Source organism: Scyliorhinus canicula, chromosome 2 (assembly GCF_902713615.1).
Source record: "Scyliorhinus canicula chromosome 2, sScyCan1.1, whole genome shotgun sequence".
Taxonomy (NCBI): domain Eukaryota; kingdom Metazoa; phylum Chordata; class Chondrichthyes; order Carcharhiniformes; family Scyliorhinidae; genus Scyliorhinus; species Scyliorhinus canicula.
Window position 1 is genome coordinate 251,323,200 of NC_052147.1, and position 22,489 is coordinate 251,345,688.

The window sequence follows — 22,489 nt, forward strand, 5'->3', positions numbered from 1 at the left end:
ACTTCCCACCACTGTCCTTGACTGGCCCTACTCTTACCCTAGTCATTCTTTTATTCCTGCCATACCTATAGAAAGCTTTTGGGTTTTCCTTGATCCTACCTGCCAAAGACTTCTCATGTCCCCTCCTTGCTCGCCTTAGCTCTCTCTTTAGATCCTTCCTCGCTTCCTTGTAACTATCAAGCGCCCCAACTGAAACTTCACGCCTCATCTTCACATAGGCCTCCTTCTTCCTCTTAACAAGAGATTCCACTTCTTTGGTAAACCACGGTTCCCTCGCTCGACCCCTTCCTCCCTGCCTGACTGGTACGTACTTATCAAGAACATGCAATAGCTGTTCCTTGAACAAGCTCCACATATCCAGTGTGCCCAACCCTTGCAGCCTACTTCTCCAACCTACACATCCTAAGTCATGTTTAATGGCATCATAATTGCCCTTCCCCCAGCTATAACACTTGCCCTGCGGGGTATACTTATCCCTTTCCATCACTAACGTAAAGGTCACCGAATTGTGGTCACTGTTTCCAAAGTGCTCACCTACCTCCAGATCTAAAACCTGGCCTGGTTCATTACCCAAAACCAAATCCAATGTGGCCTCACCTCTTGTTGGCCTGTCAACATATTGTGTCAGGAAACCCTCCTGCACACATTGTACAAAGAACGACCCATCTAATGTACTCGAGCTATATATTTTCCAGTCAATATTTGGAAAGTTAAAGTCTCCCATAACAACCAACCTGTTACTTTCGCTTTTTTCCAGAATCATCTTCGCCATCTTTTCCTCTACATCCCTAGAACTATTAGGTGGCCTATAGAAAACTCCCAACAGGGTGACCTCTCCTTTCCTGTTTCTAACCTCAGCCCATACTACCTCGGAAGAAGAGTCCCCATCTAGCATCCTTTCCGCCACCGTAATACTGTCCTTGACTAGCAGCGCCACACCTCCCCCTCTTTTGCTCCCTTCTCTGAGCTTACTAAAACACCTAAACCCCAGAACCTGCAACAACCATTCCTGTCCCTGCTCTATCCATGTCTCTGAAATGGCCACAACATCGAAGTCCCAGGTACCAACCCATGCTGCCAGTTCCCCTACCTTATTTCGTAAACTCCTGGCATTGAAGTAGACACACTTCAAACCACCTACCTGAACACTGGCTCCCTCCTGCGAAGTCAAATCTGTGCTCCTGACCTCTATACTCTCAATCTCCCGTACCCCAAAACTACAATCCAGGTTCCCATGCCCCTGCTGAATTAGTTTAAACCCCCCCAAAGAGCACTAACAAATCTCCCCCCAGGATATTGGTGCCCCTCAGGTTCAGATGTAGACCATCCTGTCTATAGAGGTCCCACCTTCCCCAGAAAGAGCCCCAGTTATCCAGAAATCTGAATCCCTCCCACCTGCACCATCCCTGTAGCCACGTGTTTAATTGCTCTCTCTCCCTATTCCTCATCTCACTATCACGAGGCACGGGCAACAACCCAGAGATAACAACTCTGTTTGGTCTCGCTCTGAGCTTCCATCCTAGCTCCCTAAAGGCCTGCCTGACATCCTTGACCCCTTTCCTACCTATGTTGTTAGTGCCAATGTGGACTACGACTTGGGGCTGCTCCCCCTCCCCATTAAGGACCCGGAAAACATGATCCGAGACATCACGTACCCTTGCACCTGGGAGGCAACATACCAAACATGAGTCTCTCTCGCTCCCACAAAATCTCCTATCTATGCCCCTGACTATTGAGTCCCCAATTACTAATGTTCTACTCCTTTCCCCCCTTCCCTTCTGAGCAACAGGGACAGACTCCGTGCCAGAGGCCCGTACCCCATGGCTTACCCCTGGTAAGTCGTCACCCCCACAAGTATCCAAAACGGTATACTTGTTACTCAGGGAAACGACCGCAGGGGGTCCCTGCACTGACTGCTTCTTCCCAGTCCCTCTTACAGTTACCCATCTATCTCCAGTCTTTGGTGTAACTACTTCCCTGAAGCTCCTATCTTTGACCCCCTCTGCCTCCCGAATGATCCGAAGTTCATCCAGCTCAAGCTCCAGGTCCCTAACACGGTTTTTGAGGAGCTGGAGTTGGGTGCACTTCCCACAGATGAAATCAGCAGGGACACTGACGGCGTCCCTCACCTCAAACATTCTGCAGGAGGAGCATTGTACTGCCTTCCCTGACATCACCTCTAGATTTTTTTTTTAAAAAAACAAGAAAAAGAAAAAGAAAGGAAGAGCTTACCTGAATATTACCTCAAACCCTGCTCCCGCTGAAAGGTAAGCAAATTTAAAGGCACTCACTCACCTTTACAACAGGCCCCTGCTCCCGCTTCCCAACCACCGTGGGGTTGGTTAGAGGAGGAGGTAGGGTGGGAAACACTCACAAAGTGTTTCGGGTTTAACTGTCACTTGACAACAGCCCCTCCACAAACCACCTTCAACTTAGGCTGACCGCACTGCACGTATGCAAATTTCCCCAGAACAGCTGATCAGTAGCTCTGCTCTGCTGCCCTCTGCTGGATGTTTGCCTTCACTCAAACTCCTTGGGTCTCCTTCGCAGGTTCACCTTCAACTTAGGCTGACCGCACTGCACATATGCAAATTTCCCCAGAACAGCTGATCAGTAGCTCTGCTCTGCTGCCCTCTGCTGCATATGGAGGTCCCATCATTAGACAGTGCACGGATTGCATCAGTGTCTGAAAATTTGCAAACGATGCCAAATACTGTGCAAACATCAGTGAACATCCCCACTTCCAACCTTATGTTGGAGAGAAGGTAATTATGAAGCTGCTGAAGATAGTTGGATCGAGAGTATTGCCCTGTGAGAACTCCTATAATGATGTCCTGGAACTGAAATGCAAAAAGGCATCCAACAAGCACAACTACATTGCTCAGTATGACTCCAGTCAGTGAAGAGTTTTCCCCCTGATTTCCACTGATTTCAGTTTTGCTAGGATTCCTTGATTCCACACTGATTCATATGTTGGCTTGATATCAAGAGCAATCACTCTCGCCTCACCTCATGAGTTTAGCACATTTCCCCATGTTTAGGCTAAGGTTATAATGGGGTCTGGAGCTGAGTGGCCCTGGCAGAACCTAAAATTAGTAAAGTGAGTAAATTATTACAAAGTTCCACTTGATGACACTGCCAATGACACCTTGCATAATTTTTCTGATGGCTGAGACGAGACTGGTGAAGCAGCAATTGACTGGTTTGGATTACTCCTGCTTTTTGTGGGCAAGAAATACACGTGTAATTTTTCACATTGTTGGATGCTGTTTCTGTACTGGAGCAGCTTGCCTAGGATTTTTGCAAATTCAGGGCAGCTCCTCTGTACTACAGACAGAATGTTATTAGGTCCAAAGCCTTTGCTGTCTCCAGTGCCTTCAATTTTACTTGATATCATGTGGATTAGATTGGATTGGATTTGTTTATTGTTATGAGTACCAAGGTACAGTGAAAAGTATTTTTCTGCAAGCAGCTCCACAGATCATTAAGTACTTGAAAAGAAAAGGAAATAAAAGAAAATGCATAATAGGGCAACACAAGGTACACAATGTAACTACATAAGCACCGGCATTGGATGAAGCATACAGGGGTGTAGTATTAATGAGGTCAATCCATAAGAGGGTCGTTCAGGAGTCTGATAACAGCAGGGAAGAAGCTGTTTTTGATCCCTGTTCATGCGTGTTCTCAGATTTCTGTATCTTCTGCCCAATGGAAGAAGTTGGAAGAATGAGTAAGTCGGGTGGGAGGGATCTTTGATTATGCTGCCCGCTTTCTTCAGACAGCGGGAGGTGTAGATGGAGTCACTGGATCGGAGGAAGGTTTGTATGATGTATTGGGCTGTGTTCACGACTCTCTGAAGTTTCTTGCTGTCCTGGGCCGAGCAATTGCCATACCAGGCTGTGATGCAGCCAGATAAGATGCTTTCTATGGTGCATCTGTAAATGTTGATAGGAGTTAATGTGGGCACTCCGAATTTCCTTAGTTTCCTGAGGAAGTATAGGTTGCGCTTTCTTGGTGGTAGCATCGACGTGGGTGTACCAGGACAGAGTTTTGGAGATGTGCACTCCCAAACTAACCCTAACCCTAACCCAGGAATTTGAAACTGCTAACCATCTCCACCTCGGCCCCGTTGATGCTGACAGGGGTGGGTTCAGTACTTTGCTTCCTGAAGTCAATGACCAGTTCTTTAGTTTTGCTGGCATTGAGGGAGAGATTGTTGTCGCTGCACCACTCCACTAGGTACTCTATCTCCCTCCTGTATTCTGACTCGTCATTATTCGAGATCCGGCCGACTATGGTCGTATCGTCAGAAAACTTGTAGATGGAGTTGGAACTAAATTTTGCCACGCAGTAGTGTATGTGCAGGGAGTAGAATAGGGAGCTAAGTACGCAGCCTTGCGGGCCCCCAGTATTGAGGACTATTGTGGAGGAAATGTTGTTGTTTATTCTTACTGATTGTGGTCTGTGGGTCAGAAAGTCGAGCATGCAGTTGCAGAGTGAGGAGCTAAGTCTGAGGTTTTGGAGCTTTGATATGAGCTTGGCTGGGATTATGATGTTGAAGATGGAGCTGTAGTCAATAAATAGCAGTCTGATGTAGGACTCCACGTTGTCGAGCTCTCGGGATGAGTGTAGTGCCAGGGAAATGGCGTCTGCTGTCAACCGGTTGCAGTGGTATGCAAATTGGATCAAGGCATTCTGGAAGTATGGAGGTGATGCGCTTCATGACCAACCTCTTGAAGCACTTCATTACGACTGAGGTCAGGGCCACCGGACGGTAGTCATTGACACACGTTTCCTGGTTCTTCTTTGGCACCGGTATGATTGTGGTCTTCTTGAAGCAGGTGGGGACCTCAGAGCGGAGTAGGGACAGGTTAAAGATGTCCGCGAACACATCTGCCAGCTGGTCCGCGCAGGCTCTGAGTGCACGACCAGGGATCCCGTCTGGGCCCATCACCTTCAGAGGGTTCACTTTAGGAAGGCCAATCTGACTTTGGAAGCTGTGATGGTGGGTATGGGTGAGTTATGGGCTGCTGGGACACTTGACAGCGGTTTGTTGGTTTCCTGCTCGAGCCGAAGCATAGAATGCATTTTCATCGGGGAGGGGTGCGCTGCTGCCGGAGATACTGCTCGGCTTCACTTTAACATGCAACATACAGTGCACAATGAGGCCATTCGGCCCACTGAGTCTGCACTGACCCACTTCAGCCCTCAGTTCCACCCTATCCCCATAACCCAATAACCTCTCCGAATCTTTTAGACACGAAGGGCAATTTATCATTGCCAATCCACCTAACCTGCACGTCTTTGGACTGTGGGAGGAAACCGGAGCACCCGGAGGAAACCCACGCAGGCACGGGGAGAACGTGCAGACTTCACACGGACAGTAACCCAGCGGGGAATCGAACCTGGGACCCTGGCGCTGTGAAGCCACAGTGCTGGCCACTTGTGGTACCGTGCTGCCCGCTTTGTAGCTCGTTATGTTGTTTAGTCCTTGCCACAACCGCCTGGAGTCTGTCTGTGACTCTAGCTTGGTTTGGATGAACGCACCTGATGAAGGAGCTGCGCTCCGAAAGCTAGTGATTCCAAATAAACCTGTTGGGCTTTAACCTGGTGTTCCAAAACCTTGTTAGTCCCTATAACAATTTGCTCAATAATCTCACAATCTCTCGCCCTGAGTTCCATAACTGCCTCCTCGTTCTCTTGGGTGAAGACAGATATGAAATATTTGTTTCGTTCAACACCCTACCAATGTTTTCTGGCTCAGCCAATTTTTCTCCATTGATCCTTAATGGGCTCTACCCTTTACCTGGTTAACCTCTTCCCATTGATATACTTACAGAGTATCTTGGGATTTTCCCTGCTTATACCAGCCAGAGCTTTCTCATATCCCCTCTTTGCTCTCCTAATTGATTTATTAAGCTCCATCCTGCACTTTCAGTACTCCACTAATGCCCCTGCAGACTTGTTCCTCTTACACTTGTTAAAAGCCTCATTTTTCCTTCTCATCATATCCTGAATATCTCTGGGCATCCATGGTTCTCTGGGTTTGTTACAACCTCCTATTACCCCAGAGGGAACATATTGGGTCTGTATCCTCCCCATTTCAGCTGTGAACACACCCTCCGCCCCTCCACTGCTCTTCTTTAGGTTTCCACACAAGTTACTCTTTCCAGTCGACCTTGGCCAGATCCTGCCTTAATTTGTTAAAATCTACTCTCCCCCATTCCAAAACCTTTTTTTGCAACTCGTCTATTTCTTTATCCAGAACAAATTTAAATTTAAATTGAACCATATTGAATACATTTGATTGAGAAAGATACCCCAATCCTTTTACTCTTCTGTGCTTGCTAATGGACACCATTTCACTTGATGGAATCTTCATATTTATTAACTTTAGATGAACGCATCCAGTATATTTAGCCCAATACCATTGAGTGCAATCAATTTTCTCGACACTGGGTACTTGACGGCATCACGCCTTTTTTCATTTCTCACTTTGCTTTCCCGCTGTTCTTTTTTAAGGTCGAACAGATCTCTCTGGATTTTTTAGGTCAGCCCTAGTTAGACATTCAAGTGATCTCCTGGTCCATACTGAGCCTGAAATCTGATAGTCCATCAAAATGGGACTGCGGGAAAAATCACAAACTGAGAGTACATCATTTTGGAATATGTCCTACTGACAAGCAGTAGGACTAGTACAATGAAATTCTTATCCTTTTACAGCCTTTTACATACTGAATAATGTAATAATGTATCCTTACTCTATAAGAGCTCTGAAATTGCTAGCCTGCACTCCCAAAGTGCAATCTCATTTGCTTGTGAAATAGATTGGTAAACTGGGGGTGGAATATGACTCAGACTGATTATTCATGTATCTTGTGGAATTCAAATAACATCTTTGATTTTCGTTAAGATTGGCGCATTAATTTAATTAGCATATTGTTCCTTTGATGTAGGAAACTGTTCCATTGTAAATGCTTGCATGTTCAGTGGAGATGCGTGGAGTATTTCTAAGGGAGCAGGATAAAATAAAGAATTTACATCAATGTAAGTAAGACCTTTCACATCCTCAGCACACCATAAAGCCTTTCACACCACAGAAAAGTAGTAATAATGTAGCCTGCTTCTAATTAATTAGAATTCTATATTAAGTATGTTTTGCATTTGTCTGCCAATATTTGGAACAGAAAGTTGTGTAAACTGGGAAAGTGAACACTTAAGAAATTTGATTTTGATACATTTGGAGTTCTAGATGCTAAAACAATTATTTAGCACCTGAACTTGTTATACACTCTTCAGCTTTAATTAAAAAAGGTACACGTTACTGAGATGGAAGAGAAAAGGCTAATCTTGCCTCAGAGCAAATTAAACTTGCAGTGAGGGCCTCAAAGAGTTATAAAGCACCAGTGATGTGGTAGGAAATTTTGAGGTACATGAGCTCTAAGAAAATAATTTGGTCGTATCATTTCTAAATATGCCTTCTTTGTCTGTGTATTAATCATTTGAGTCCCCAAACATCATTAAAGCAATGTTTTTTAACTGAAAAATATTCGTGCCAGGATATTTTATTTCAAACAGTTTGCTATTTTGAAACATTAAATTTTAGCGCTGCTAGAATTTCATTATGTAGTAGTTTCATTATTTAATGCAATCCTATTAAATGCATGAATTACAGAAAATGGTATTTACTTCTGACTGGGGGCTGGTATATGGCAGGGTCACTATTTTTCTTGATTTATATTTAAATGCTAGATCTGGATGTACAGGGCACAATTTCAAAATTTGAAGATAATGCAAGTCTTAGATGTGTTGTGACCTGTGAGGAGGAGAGTGACAGGCTACAAGAGGATATGGACAGGCTGGTGGAATGGGGCAGACAGGTGAAAGATGAAATTTAATGCAGAGAAGTGTGAAATGATACATTTTAGTCTGAAGAACAAGGAGAGGCGACATAAAATAAAGGGTATTAGTCTGAAGGAAATGCAGAAGCAGAGAGACCTGGGCCTCTATGTATATAAATCATTGAAGGTGGTAGGCAGGTTCAGAAAGCAGTTAATAAATTATACACAATCCTGGGTTTTATAAATAGGGGCACAGATTACAAAAGCAAGTAAGTTATGGATCTTCATAAAACACTAGTTCAGCCTCAATGGGAGGGATGTGAAGGTTTTAGAAAAGGTGCAGAAAAGATTTACAAGAATGGTTCCACGGATAATTATGGTTGTAAATTAAAAGAGGCGGATACTCAGCGAGAACTTGCTGTCCTCGTGCATCAGTCGCTGAAAGTAAGCGCACAAGTACAGCAGGCAGCAAAGAAGGCAAACGGTATGTTGGCCTTCATGGCGAGAGGTTTTGAGTATAGGAATAGAGATGTTTTACTGCAATTATATAGGCCATTGGTAAGGCCACACCTGGAGTATTGTGTGCAGTTTTGGTGTCCTTTTCTGAGGAAGGAAGTTCTTGCTATGGAAGGAGTGCAGCGAAGGTTTGATCAGGCTGATTCCTGAGATGACGGGACTGTCATATGAGGAGAGACTAAATCGGTGAGGAGTATATTCATTGGAGTTTGAACAAGTGAGAAGGGATCTCATAGAAACTTACAAAATTCTAACAGGATTAGACAGGGTCGGAGAATGGCCCACCACCGGGTCGGAGAATGGCCGGGGGGCTGCGCGAATCATGCCACGCCGCCCCGACACCGGGACACGATTCTCCACAGAGCGGAGAATAGGCGCCATTGGGGTCGGCGTGGTCAACGCAGCACTACGTGGCCCCCCTGCGATTCTCCGGCCCACATGGGCCGAGCAGCCATTAAAAAAAAAACGAATCACGCTGGCGCCATTCTAACCTGCTCTTATGCGGCGGCACCTCTTCGTTGAAGGGTCCGGGGGTGGCCTGTGGGGAGGATGGGGGGGTCTGACCCCGGTGCGCGGGGGGGGGGGGGGGGGGGGAGCTCCGATGTGGCCTGGCCCGCGATTGGGACCCACCGATCGGCGGGCCGGCCTCTCTGTCTCCCGGCCTCCTTCCTTCCGCGCCGGTGCCTGTACTCCTGCGCCATGTTGGGTCGGGGCCGGCATGGACAAGGGAGACACCGCGCATTCCTGTAAATCGCGCCGGTGGGACTGCGCATGCTCAGGTTCACGCCGGACCTACTGCGCATGTAGGGGCCAGAATTGCATATCCTGGGACCGTGTTGATGCCATTGAGAAACGCGATGGTGTTTCCGACGGTGTCAACACTGAGCCTCAGGATCAGAGAATCCCACCCAATGTTCCCGATGGTGAGAGAATCCAGAACTAGGGGTCATAGTTGGAGGATAAGGGATAAACCTGTGGTAGCACAGTGGGTAGCACTGTTGCTTCGCAGCGCCATGGTCCCAGGTTTGATTCCCGGCTTGGGTCGTGGTCTGTGCGGATTCTGCACGTTCTCCCCATGTCTGCGTGGGTTTTCTCCGGGTGTTCCGGTTTCTTCCCGAAGTCCCGAGAGACGTGCTGTTAGTTGAATTAGACATTCTGAATTCTCCCTCCCTGTACCCAAACAAGTGCCGGAATGTGGCGACGAGGCGCTTTTCACAGTAATGTCACAGGAATGTCCCTTTAAGAAATGTTTTTGTCTTATCACATGGCTTCAGTGATGTCATTGTGTAGGTGGAGCTGGGCTGTGACTCTGGGAGTTGGCTTTACCTTTGCTTTGAGTTTGAACTGATTTTGTCCTGAACATGTTGAAAGAATGTTTTTTTCTCTATCTGCATTTTAAAAGTTGTTTCCAGGCTGCTTGATAACTTGAAAGCAAATATTTGTTTTCTGGAAGAAATTCAAACTTACTGTTTTGGAAAGGAAACAGTAGCATCCATACCAGGCCTTGAGTGCTGTGTGCTGGGCCACACCTTTGAAAAGCGTTTTCTAGTTTATGGGATCTTGTTATAAATTGGAACAGCTAAAGGAGACATTTATTAAGGGTTATATATAGAGTACTGTAACTGTGTGGGGTATTTATGTTGGTAGTTGATAAAAATGCTAACTGTGTGTTTATAAAAATGTTAACACAATTCGTGGAATTTTGTGGAATTCGTTGTTTTTGATTACAAGTGCTTGAGGCCTCTGTTGAATAACACCTGAAAGGTAGGCCCTTGTGCTCATCGTAACCACAATCAGCAACCAGTTGTAGGTCGGGTGAATTCCATGATATACTTTGGAGTTTTCGTAACCCTGGCCCATAACAGTAACTTCATTGCAGTGTTAATATAAGCCTACTTGTGACAATAAAGTTTATTAAACAAAATTAAAAAAAATAAACCTTTCAGGACTAATGTGAGAAGAAATTTCTACACCAAGAGAGTAGTAAATCTGTGGAATTCGCTGCCATAGAAAGTAGTTGAGGCCAAAACTTTGTGTAATTTCAAGAAGGAATTAGATATAGCTCTTGGGACTAAAGGGATCAAGGGATATGGGAGGAAGGTGGGATCAGGACCCACACCGCTGCTCTGGTTGCCTCATTGGGACGCACACCGCTGCTCTGGTTGCCTCATTGGGACGCACACCGCTGCTCCGATTGCCTTGTCGGGGCCCACACTGCTGCTCTGCCTGCAGCGCCTAGGCCCACACCGCTGCTGTGGCTGTCTCGCCGGGGCCACACCGCTCCTCTGGCTGCCTCTCAGGGGCCCACACCGCTGCTCTGATTGCCTTGTTGGGCCCACAACCCTGCTCTGGCTGTCTCGCCGGGGCCACACCGCTGCTGTGGCTGTCGTGCCGGGACCCACACCGCTGCTGTGGCTGTCTCGCCGGGGCCACACCGCTGCTGTGGCTGTCGTGCCGGGACCCACACCGCTGCTCTGGCTGCCTCGTTGGGACCCACACCGCTGCTCTGGCTGCCTCGTTGGGACCCACACCGCTGCTCTGGCTGCCTCGTTGGGACCCACACCGCTGCTCTGGCTGCCTCGCAGGGGCCCACACCGCTGCTCTGATTGCCTTGTTGGGCCCACAACCCTGCTCTGGCTGTCTCGCCGGGGCCACACCGCTGCTCTGGCTGTCGTGCCGGGACCCACACCGCTGCTCTGGCTGCCTCGTTGGGACCCACACCGCTGCTCTGGCTGCCTCGTTGGGACCCACACCGCTGCTCTGGCTGCCTCGTTGGGACCCACACCGCTGCTCTGGCTGCCTCGCAGGGGCCCACACCGCTGCTCTGATTGCCTTGTTGGGCCCACAACCCTGCTCTGGCTGCCGCTCTGGGGCCCACACCGCTGCTCTGGCTGCCTCGTTGGGCCCGCACCACTGCTCTGGCTGCCTCGTTGGGACCCACACCGCTGCTCTGGCTGCCTCGTTGGGACCCACACCGCTGCTCTGGCTGCCTCGTTGGGGCCCGCACCACTGCTCTGGCTGCAGTACTGGGAACCACACTGGTGCTCTGACTGCCACGCCAGGGCCCACACCGCTGCTCTGGCTGCCGCTCTGGGGCCCACACCACTGCTCTGGCTGTCGTGCCGGGGCCCACACCACTGCTCTGGCTGTCGTGCCGGGGCCCACACCGCTGCTCTGGCTGCCTCGTTGGGACCCACACCGCTGCTCTGGCTGCCTCGTTGGGACCCGCACCACTGCTCTGGCTGCAGTACTGGGAACCACACTGGTGCTCTGACTGCCACGCCAGGGCCCACACCGCAACTCTGGCTGCCGCTCAGGCTGCCGCTCTGGGGCCCACACCGCTGCTCTGGCTGTCGTGCCGGGGCCCACACCGCTACTCTGGCTGCCGCTCTGGCTGCTGCTCTGGGGCCCACACCGCTGCTCTGGCTGTCGTTCCGGGACCCACATCGCTGCTCTGGCTGCCTCGTTGGGGCCCGCACCGCTACTCTGGCTGCCGCTCAGGCTGCCGCTCAGGCTGCCGCTCTGGGGCCCACACCGCTGCTCTGGGTGCCGTGCCGGGACCCACACCGCTGCTCTGGCTGCTTCGTTGGGGCCCGCACCACTGCTCTGGCTGCAGTACTGGGAACCACACTGGTGCTCTGACTGCCACGCCAGGGCCCACACTGCTGCTGTGGCTGCCGTTCTGGGATCCACACTGGTGTTCTGGATGCCTTGCAGGGACCCACACCGTTACTCTGGCTGTCTCGCCGGGGCCACACCGTTACTCTGGCTGTCTCGCCGGGGCCACACCGTTACTCTGGCTGTCTCGCCGGGGCCACACCGTTACTCTGGCTGTCTCGCCGGGGCCACACCGTTACTCTGGCTGTCTCGCCGGGGCCACACCGTTACTCTGGCTGTCTCGCCGGGGCCACACCGTTACTCTGGCTGTCTCGCCGGGGCCACACCGTTACTCTGGCTGTCTCGCCGGGGCCACACCGTTACTCTGGCTGTCTCGCCAGGGCCACACCGTTACTCTGGCTGTCTCGCCGGGGCCACACCGTTACTCTGGCTGTCTCGCCGGGGCCACACCGTTACTCTGGCTGTTTGGCCGGGGCCCTGAATCGTACCTTCAATACTTAACTTTCCACTCTTTGCTGCTTGTCCAATCCTAGGCAGGTTTCTCTCTGATTTGCTGTTGATACGCTCACTAATGAGTGAGCTACAGTGCGCTCTGGGTGCAGTACACCACTGCTCGGCACAAAACTTACAGAAGCAGATTTGTTAACAACTGTTTCAGGCATGGACATTGGAAGCTGATTTTTGTTTTTTTCCTTGTTTGGCAGGCTCACAGGCTGGGTAAAAGGCTGCCTGCTGTGGTGGGGTATAGGAGTCATACCTGACAATCAGCCGGTAACTTTTCCCGCTTGTAATGTGGACTGTGTTCCACAGGATATGCGTGATGCAAAAATCATCACATTTTACAAAAGCAAAGGTGACAGAGGAGATTTTAACAGCTATCAGGGCCATCCCGCTCCTCCGAATCACTGGCAATGCTTTTGCTAAGGTCATACTTGAACAAATCACACTTGCAGACTGAGTATATTCAGAAGCATAGTGTGGTTTCTGTGCTGAGAGACCTACAGTGGACAGGAACCTTTCCATGCACCAGCTTGAAGAGAAGTGTGGAGCGCAGAATACATTGAGCTGGATTCTCTGTTTGGGAGACTATTATCTCCCACTGGACTGAATCGCTGTGGTTTGCACTGGCTCAAGGAGTGACGCCCACAAGTGTTTTACTCTCAGAAGCTGTGCAACTTTATCACCAGTGATTCATCACAAATCCCACTCTTGGGCCACTGTTTTGAGCGGGCAGTCCGATAACGAGGTCCTGCAGCTGGTCCCCCTCTACCCCCCAATGTAAATCCTGCAACCTCCAACCCATTGACAAGTGGAGCATTATTCCTCTCATGCCATCAGGTGAGTTGCTGGAACTCTCCCCCCCCCCCCCCCCCCCCGCATGCAGTACGTACGCCAAAGGGTGACAGTCACCCCACTGACCCGCCATCAGTGATTCTGCACCAGACCGCCCAGCAGGCCCACTATCAGAGACCTCCATGAGACCCCACCACCGAATACCCCCCAGCAGAGATCCCCACCAGAGCACCCCCCTCCCCCCCCAATCAGCGACCAGAGGCTTAGACATATCAGAGAACAGTCCCGATTGGCGAACCTCCCCACCAGACACCTCCCCATATCAGAGAATGCCCCTTTAACAGAAAACCCCCCCTCCCCCTCAGACTGAGACCCCCACAGCAGTCACCCTGCCTGGAAGGTAAATAACAGTCCAGGCAGTGACAGCAAAAAAAAAACCACAGCTTTATTACTCACCTGTCCATAACACCTGCTATCTCAGACGGTGTCTGGAAAGCAGCAGCTATGCAGCTGTTAGTTCATAAAAAGTCAAAACAAAATCACAAGGCAGGAAACCCTCTTAGATCCTTTGATCTGCAAGGCATCCATTCACTTCAAAGCAAAATAGCTTTTAGTGGACTATAATTGACAACTTGCAGACAGCCAGATGTCGGGATTGTTTTCTTTTATTTCCCTTCAGACTTAAATGCATCTCAAGCAGTGTGCTTTGAACCTAACTGCAGTGTTTATAAACATCTACCAGTTCAGTGATTTCACTTCCTCTATTTGTCAGCATAAAGCACTTAACTGCTTTTGATGTGGTCAGGAACTGTCAATCATAGATAGATGGTGGGTGTTCTCTGTCAGGGAGGGGGTTCTCTGATTTGGGGGTCTCTGATGGGGGCATGATATCGGGATTTCTGATGGGGGGTTGATGCGGGTCTCTGATGGGTAGTCTAGTGGGAGTCTCTGATGGGTATCTGGTGGGGGATCTGATGGGGGTGGCTGGGGGTTGGATAGGCAGGATTTGCATTGTGGTGTAGGAGGCCCTCCAATGGACTTTGGGGCAACTACCGCGCTTGGCCAACTGCAAGGTGCACCATATCGGGGACATGCTGGCAAATACTAGCACCAATCCACGCCCATGTAAACTCCGATCCAGAGGGTCGGAACATCAGGGAAGATCCAGTGTCCAGCCCGTTAATAGGATGCAAAGGGATTAACATGACCCAGCTGTATCCTCTTGCCAGCATTTGGCGTGAACCTCAATGTCGACATCAGCGGGAGATCAGAGCTTCGCAAACGGTTCGGCCGCGGAACCTGTTTTTTCCCAACACAGGATGCTTGCCGCATCGGGAAGTCTGCTAACAGTAGCAGGCAGCAGAGATTACCCTCCGTTGCTTTACCTTACTTTTGGACATATCACTAAAGCATTTGACAGTGTCAGTGGAACGGAACTCTGCAAGATTTTGTGGAAAATTGCCAGTCCAGTGAAGCTTCTCAGCCTCATCTGCTCCTTTCATGCACTGTGGTGTACAGGACGGTTTGACAGCAGGTTGTGCACAACTGCAGGGAGAGAGAGACCGGAGGGACATGATGGACCTGCGGCCCCTCACCGCCGTAGAGCAGAGGGCGTTGGATCTGATTGGTGCTGTTGTAGAGCGGGCAGTCGCAAAGGCGGAGGTCGGCATCGAAGATGCAAGTGAATTGCGATGTTTCTGTGGCACGTGTGGCACCAACCACACCCCAAACCCTGCAGGGTCACCTGGCAATGAGGCAGGTCCAGTGGGGCTCCGCCGCCCTCAGCCTCAACCCCACTGCTCACCAAGTGATGAGGCAGGAACTGCTAGTGATCCCTGTCCCCTGCCGCAACTGTGCAAAACCCCGGAACACATGTTCAGAGATGGCACCGACTTATTGACACTGCTATCACCGGCACCCTCCACCATTCCAGAGATACACACCTCAGTTGGACACTTTAGTGAAGAGGCTCCTGGGGCACTATCTGGTGCGCACCACACATGCATCGGTACAACAGGTGGAGGTAGAAACCCTCAAAGGGGTGGGGAAAGGATGGTCGGAGGGCGACCCAACCCCAGGGACTAGCTGCACTTCTGGAAAGAGCGGTCGCATTAATTTTGGAGATGCAGGCGCAGAGCCAGGAACTAAACGAGGGGGCGTCAGCAACATCCAGCGCCGATAGATGCAGCTGGAGTAGTCCAACTGCTTACAGGGGCAGAAGGTGATGCTGACCATGTATGCCACCCAGGTCTAACACCGTGTGGGAGTTGTCCGCAGTGGATGCCTTGGGTGGGACGGTATTGACCATGGGTTACGATGTCCAAGGTATGGGCATACTGTGCAGGCGGTGGCTGAGGAACAGGATGGGGCAGCCATGTCACAGGCAGCCATGTATCAGGGGCACATGGACATTGCTGTGGCACTCCAGAGTGCGGCCCAATCACAATGGGCCATGGCTGCGGGCGTCAAATGCATTGGCCTGGCGCTGGCTGGCATGAACCAGACACCTCGAGACTTGGCACAGTCATTGAGAGACTTGGCACAGTCCCTGTGCTCCATGGCCGCGGGTATGGAAACCCTGGTCAAGATGGGAGCGGATCTCCAGGTTCGCAGCACCAGTTGATGGCGGAGTCCTCGACAATCACCCTCATTCCAAGGAGCAATCCGGGGGCCATCAGGCACCCGAAGGGAGGAGGCGGTGTTGGGGTCCATGCCAGTGACTCCTGCTGGGGAAGTGCAGGAGCACTGCAGTACCTCTGAATCCATCCCGCCAACCTGCCCCTAGTGCATCTGATGGGCAATAGACAGAACAGGGTGGCACCATATCATATGTGACACCTGGAAGACTGCCGGGCCCATTCAGGCCTGGTTGCTCAAAAGGACGGCCGCCAAAGGGGACCATGTAACAGTGTAGGAATCACAGCAGACCGCCTCCACTCCTGATGTTCCGCCTGGGGACCCCCTAGACGGAGCGTTAGATCACATAAGGCTAGAAAGTTAAACACCAGTTAATTTGGCATGGGTGAAACACATAGGTGAGCGTTGGGGCTGATGCACAATACTTGGATACATCACAATCAATATCTGTTCACCAACGTTCCAAGGTGCCAGGGTGCTATGTCAGACATGTATGAGGGATGGACTGGGCTGCGAGAAGATGATGTGCTAGGTGTGGGGGTGGGAGGGCAAAGGTGTTGGATGTGGGTGTTGGCTATGAGCACAGACCAGGGACCCCAGGGCAGTCAGAGGCCACCTCCAGTGTCACCCTCAGAGGTAGCAGTGGACAGGGACAGATACATGGGGGCATTATGTGGTAGGACCTACCTGGTGAGTGATCCATGACCAACCCAACCCGGTACCCGTCCCTGGCCCCTCCACCTCGGAACCCATCCCCACCCTTTCCATACTAGGAGTTCGATGAGACTGTGAGTGTGTGTGGGAAGAGGAGTGCTTAGATGTGGCTGCAGCTTGTCAGCCTGTCAAGTGCCAATCGCGACACTGATGAAGCAGACACCCTTTTTCATTGGAATCGCTCTAGTTCCACGTGGCACCTGTGCTAGCCCATTATTGGACACAAATTGGCAGAATTGTAACTAATGATGTCGAACAAGCATCTGTGTTGGAGCCTCAGGCACAGGATCATACAATCCATTCGGCCCATCGCGTCTGCACTAGCCCCCTGGCAGAGTTCCCTCCTTAGGCCCACTCCACCGCCCAATCACCGTAACCCCACGTAACCCGTACATCTTTGGACACGAAGGAGCAATTTAGCATGGCCAATCCACCTAACCCGCACCTCTTTAGACTGTGGGAGAAAACCGGAGCACCCAGAGGAAACCCGCACAGACACGGGGAGGACGCGCAAACTCCACAGACTCACCTAAGGCAGGAATGGAACCCAGGTCCCTGGTGCTATGAGGCAGCAGTGCTGACCATTGTGCCACCATGCCGCTCCCAATATTCCGAGAATTTATGAAAAACTTTGGTGATGGAATAGTGTCATGGCAATGTCCATTTAAGAAATGTTTGTCTTCTCAAATGGCTGTAGCGATGTCATTGTATGGGTGGAGCCGGGCTGTGGCTCTGGTGTTTAACTTTCATTTTGAGCTGGAAGCTGGATGTGGCTCTGAGTTTTACTTTCAGTTTCGACATTTGGAAGCTATATTCAGACCACAAGGATCTTGGAGTCTCTCTCTCTCTCTGCAGGTGTCTCCAGATCACTTAATAACTTCAAAGTAATAACTGTTTCTGGAAGGAATTCAAACTTACTGTTTTGTGGTAAAAGGGATTGTCTGATTTATGGATGTTGTTACTTGAGTGAAACAGTAAAGGGAAGTTATTAAGGGTTAAATATACAGTACTGCAGCTGTGTGGGGTATTTATGTTTGGAGTTGATAAAATGCTTACTGTGTGTGTTTATAAAATGTTAGCTGAATTTGTGCAATAAACTTTGTTTTTTTGATTACAAATGCTTGAGGTCTCTGTTGCATTACACCTGAAAGACAGGTCCTTGTGTTCATCATAACCAAAAATCTATCAACAGTTGTAGATCAGGTGAACTCCATGATATACTTTGGTGTTCTCTAAACCCTGGCCCATAACAAGAGAAAGTCACATATTGATATTTGTCGATGGCAAAAAGGTGGGCAGAATCAAAAGCAATGCCAATAAAAGAATCAACTTTGAAAGAGATATTGATAGATTAAGTGAAAGAGCAAAACTGTGAAAAATGGATTTCGATGAAGGTGAAGCCAACTTCTTGGAACCTAAAAAAAGAATGAAACAGAGAGACATTGGTAGTACACAACAGATTTTGGGGATAGTCAGCAACAAACTGCCAACATAATCCATGGGCCGGGATTCTCCGAGCCTCCGGAGAATTGGCGGTATTCGCGCGCGGTCGACGCGGTGCCAGTTGGGGCCCGTTGAAAGAGGCCCCCGTGGCAATTCTGCACCGGCAACTGGCCGAGTTCCTGCTGGCGTGGTTCTAACATGGTTCCACTTGGCGGGTGTTCGGAGTCGCGGCTGCGGTGGACATCCTGGTGGAGGGTGGGGGGATGCGTCATGGGGGGGGCCTCCATGATGGCCAGGCCCGCGATCAGGGGCCACCGATTGACGGGTGGGCACGATCTGGGGAGGGGCCTACTTCTTCGGCGCCAGCCCGCTGTGTTGGTCCACCATGTCTCGTGGGGCCTCCACCATAAGCGGCCGCTGTGCGCATGCGCGGGCCCGCGACCAGAAGTGCAGGGCCCTGTATCGGCAGCCGGAGCTGTGTGGAGCACTCCAGGGCCCTGAAAGCCCCCTTAAAAATGGAGAATCACCCCGGACTTTCCAGAAAAATGTCTGGAGTAATTCGCGCCCGTTTTCTCTCGGGCGTGGGGACATAGCCCCATTATTGGAAAATTCCGGGCATGGTTTCACAGAAGCAGTAGAGATGCTACATTTAAACAAAGCACTGTTTTAGGGCCAAGGCTCCCACTAATGATTGTTAGCGTGCATGAAAATTCATGTATGTGCTGATGACAAGACTGAGATTAGTTGTAATTCAATACCCTGCTTGCACTCATACATGTAGGATGGCTACTTAAGTGATATATCAAAGAGCTGCTCACACGCATAGGACCAGATTATAACAATCAAAAAAGAACAGGAAATTGGAAAAGATGTAGTACATTTGATCCTCTAAAGTATAATAGGATAAAAGAGTGCTTTGAGATTTACGATCACATATTTAATATTAGGATCCAACATAACCCTCTGCCAAGGTTTGGATGAAGTGCGGGATGCATAGTTAAAGTAAAAGCCAAAGCTGTTTATGGAACAGAGACACACATTTTGCAGGTAATTTGCTGTGCACACATCAAACCTGCTGGTCACTCTCTCCTTCACACAATATTGTGCGCAGTAAAGCAGGGCATTACTATGGTTGCCAGCCAAACCTAAAACATTCTGTTAATTCTCGGCCATTCTTCTTCCAGGAACATATAAATATGTTCAGTCTTTGTATTGTGGCATTTGGAAACCCCACAAACTATTGGCTCTGTGATCACGGATGAGGAGTTTGTGTTTGCCACTCTAATATACTTTAATGGTAGCAGCAGATGATGGGCAGAGTGCCACCCTTCATTCTTCCAGGATGATCAGCCATTTCAGACTGTCTGTTACTATAGAAATTAAACAACCATCTTGGTGGATTTTCATTTACAGACTCTCTGGGGTCTTTACTTTCACATAATGCCCTTTGCGGAAAAAACGTAAGTTAATTTTGCAATAGTTAATGTACATTATGTTCTCTCTTCGCTCTTGGCAATGACTTGGTTGGAATGACCATACATTCATTCTTATTCTGTGTCTTTCTTTCTCTTTATAGAAGCATGTGGAGTATTAGTTTTGTTTAATAAAGCCGGGTATGAGGCTTTGGCATAGCCTCTGAAGGAATAAAATGGTCTTGCATTTAAATTCAGCCACCTCTCCTAATATCTTGGTCTTTGGCTCTTTTTCCTTGATTACATTCCTGTGAAATGACTTGGGATCTTATGCCATGGCAACAGCACCATATAAATCCAAGTGGCTGTTATTACAGAGCGCCTTTCATGAACTCTGTAATACCCAAAAGCTCTTTACAGTTAATGAAGTATTTCTTGAAGTGCACTCACTGTTGCAATGTAGGTAAATGTGGCTGGCAATTTGCACACAGCAAAGATCCATAAATTGCAATGTAGAATAACAATAACTTGCATTTATACAAAACTATCCGGCAGAATATGTCATCTCGCCACACGTGGAGAGATTAGGGCAGGAAAGCAAAGGCTTGGTCAGCAAGGTAGACACAAAGAAGCGACACGAAAGAGAGAAAGAGAGAGAGTCAGCAATGCGTAGAAGTTTAGGAAAGGAATTCCAAATCTTGGTTTGGTAGATAGAACATAGAACAGTACAGGCCCTTCGGCCCTCGATGTTGTGCCGAGCCATGATCACCCTACTCAAACCCACGTATCCACCCTATACCCGTAACCCAACAACCCTCCCCCCTCCCTTAACCTTACTTTTTAGGACACTATGGGCAATTTAGCATGGCCAATCCACCTAACCCACACATCTTTGGACTGTGGGAGGAAACCGGAGCACCCGGAGGAAACCCATGCACACACGGGGAGGACGTGCAAACTCCGCACAGACAGTGACCCAGCCGGGAATCGAACCTGGGACCCTGGAGCTGTGAAGCATTTATGCTAACCACCATGCTACCATGCTGCCCTTAATATGTGAGACCAGAAAGAAGAATACAGGATTATTGAGTCTAGAGGCAGAAAAGCAATGATGAAGGTTTCAACAGCTGATGAGTGAGGCAGAAGAGAGTGTGGGTGATTTTACAGAGGTGGAGTTAGGCGATCTTAAGGGAGCAGATATGTGGTCAGAGCTCATTAAATGGTCAAATAGAAGGGCAAGGTTGTTAACTGTCTGGGTCAAACTCAACGACTGGTCTGGGAGAGTGGTTGTGTGAATGGATATGGAAAAGAACTTGTGGTGGGGTCTGATGACATTGCCTCAGTCCTTCCAATTCTTAATTAGAGGAAATTTCTTCTTATCTAATATTGGACATCCAGTATTGATAGCAGCATAGAAAAAGAACAAAGGTGATGGAGGGGTTTATCAAAGTGACAGTGAGCTACCGCTGGGTGCCATTTGGGATTGTGTCGACAAGGGGCAGTACATAGATGACAAATAGAAGTGGCCTAAAGGATAAATTATCTGAACAGGGCATCAACACAAATGGCAAAGTATTAATTTTTTTTAAATTTTAGAGTGCCCAATTCATTTTTTCCAATTGAGGGGCAATTTAGCGCGGCCAATCCACCTACACTGCACAATGGCAAAGTATTCATCAGTCAATCTGGTAAACATTTTTTTTTAAATTTCCCACCGTGTAGTATCCGAACGTTCCTGCATTACTCCAATTTCTTTAAGTGGGCTCATTGATAGCAGTTCCCCTTTAGTGAGTTAGACAGGTTTGTTCTGCTTTTTGAGCATCATTATGTGCTGGATTCTCCATTTCAGAGACTAAGTGCTGATGCTGGGACTGAATCAGAGGTGTACTCCAACCACGGAAGCGGCGTCGGTCCCGGAATAATTCAGGATCCGGTAATGGGCTAGCACTGGCACCGCATGGAATTCGGCAATTACAATGAAAAACAATGTCTGATTTGTCGGGGTCGGGATTGGCTCTCGAGATGCTGACAAGCAGCTGCTGCATATAAGCATTCCACTCCCCACACACACACACACATTCCCGCTGACATGATGGAGACCCGAAAAGCGGCACCTTGTTTTGTAGGTGTGGAGCTCGAGACCCAGCTGGATGCCGTGGAGGAGAGGTGGGGCACCCTGTACCCTGGTGTGGGGAAGGAGGTTGCCACTCATCACCGTACACTGGGCTTGGGCGCAGGTGGCAGAGGCCGTGAACGTCATGGGTTCCACCGCCAAGACCAGTCAGCAGTGCCGGAAAAAGCTGCACAACCTCCACAAGCGGCCATGGTGAGTAGCGAGCACCATGCCCCAGGCACCGACCCCCACCCCACACACCGGTACACCCTCTCCCACCAAGAGGCTGACCGAACCCCACATGCAGCAGTCTGCTTCCACCCCACCCTGCACCAAATGTCACAACTCATATAGTGTGCCATGGCCGCGTGTCCTATTTACAAAGGCCACCAGCTGCCCACCCTCTGTGCTGACCATACAGCCGGTGTCACTCTATGCAGCCAGGGACCATGGTGGATGGTCAGTAAGGTGCGCAGCAGGATGGTTGTCTTGCAGGCTGTGGCATTGGCAGTCTGTGCCTGGACACCCCTGTCCCGCGGTTACGCCCCAACCTCACGGCCCATCCCCTTGTCAGCCCTCGGTACTCCACCTGGCCCTGCCAGATGCAACCCCCACCCTCAGACCCAGTCAACCAGTGGCAGGACCGGCAGGATTGTGGGTCCACGTCGTGCCCCCGGGAACATGATCTACCTCCGCCATCTTCCTCAACAGCCACTGATTTTTAAACCCGAGGTGAACCTCACCACTAGCAATTTCTCCTGGTGGAGATGGAGCAGCACGGGAGCTCCAGAGAATACCCGGATGGCCCCATTAATGATATGCCAACGCAGTTTACTCTATGTGCGACGTAGAATGCATTCACACCTGTCAAGGCACCGTAGCATGGCATTCCGTCGGGCGCC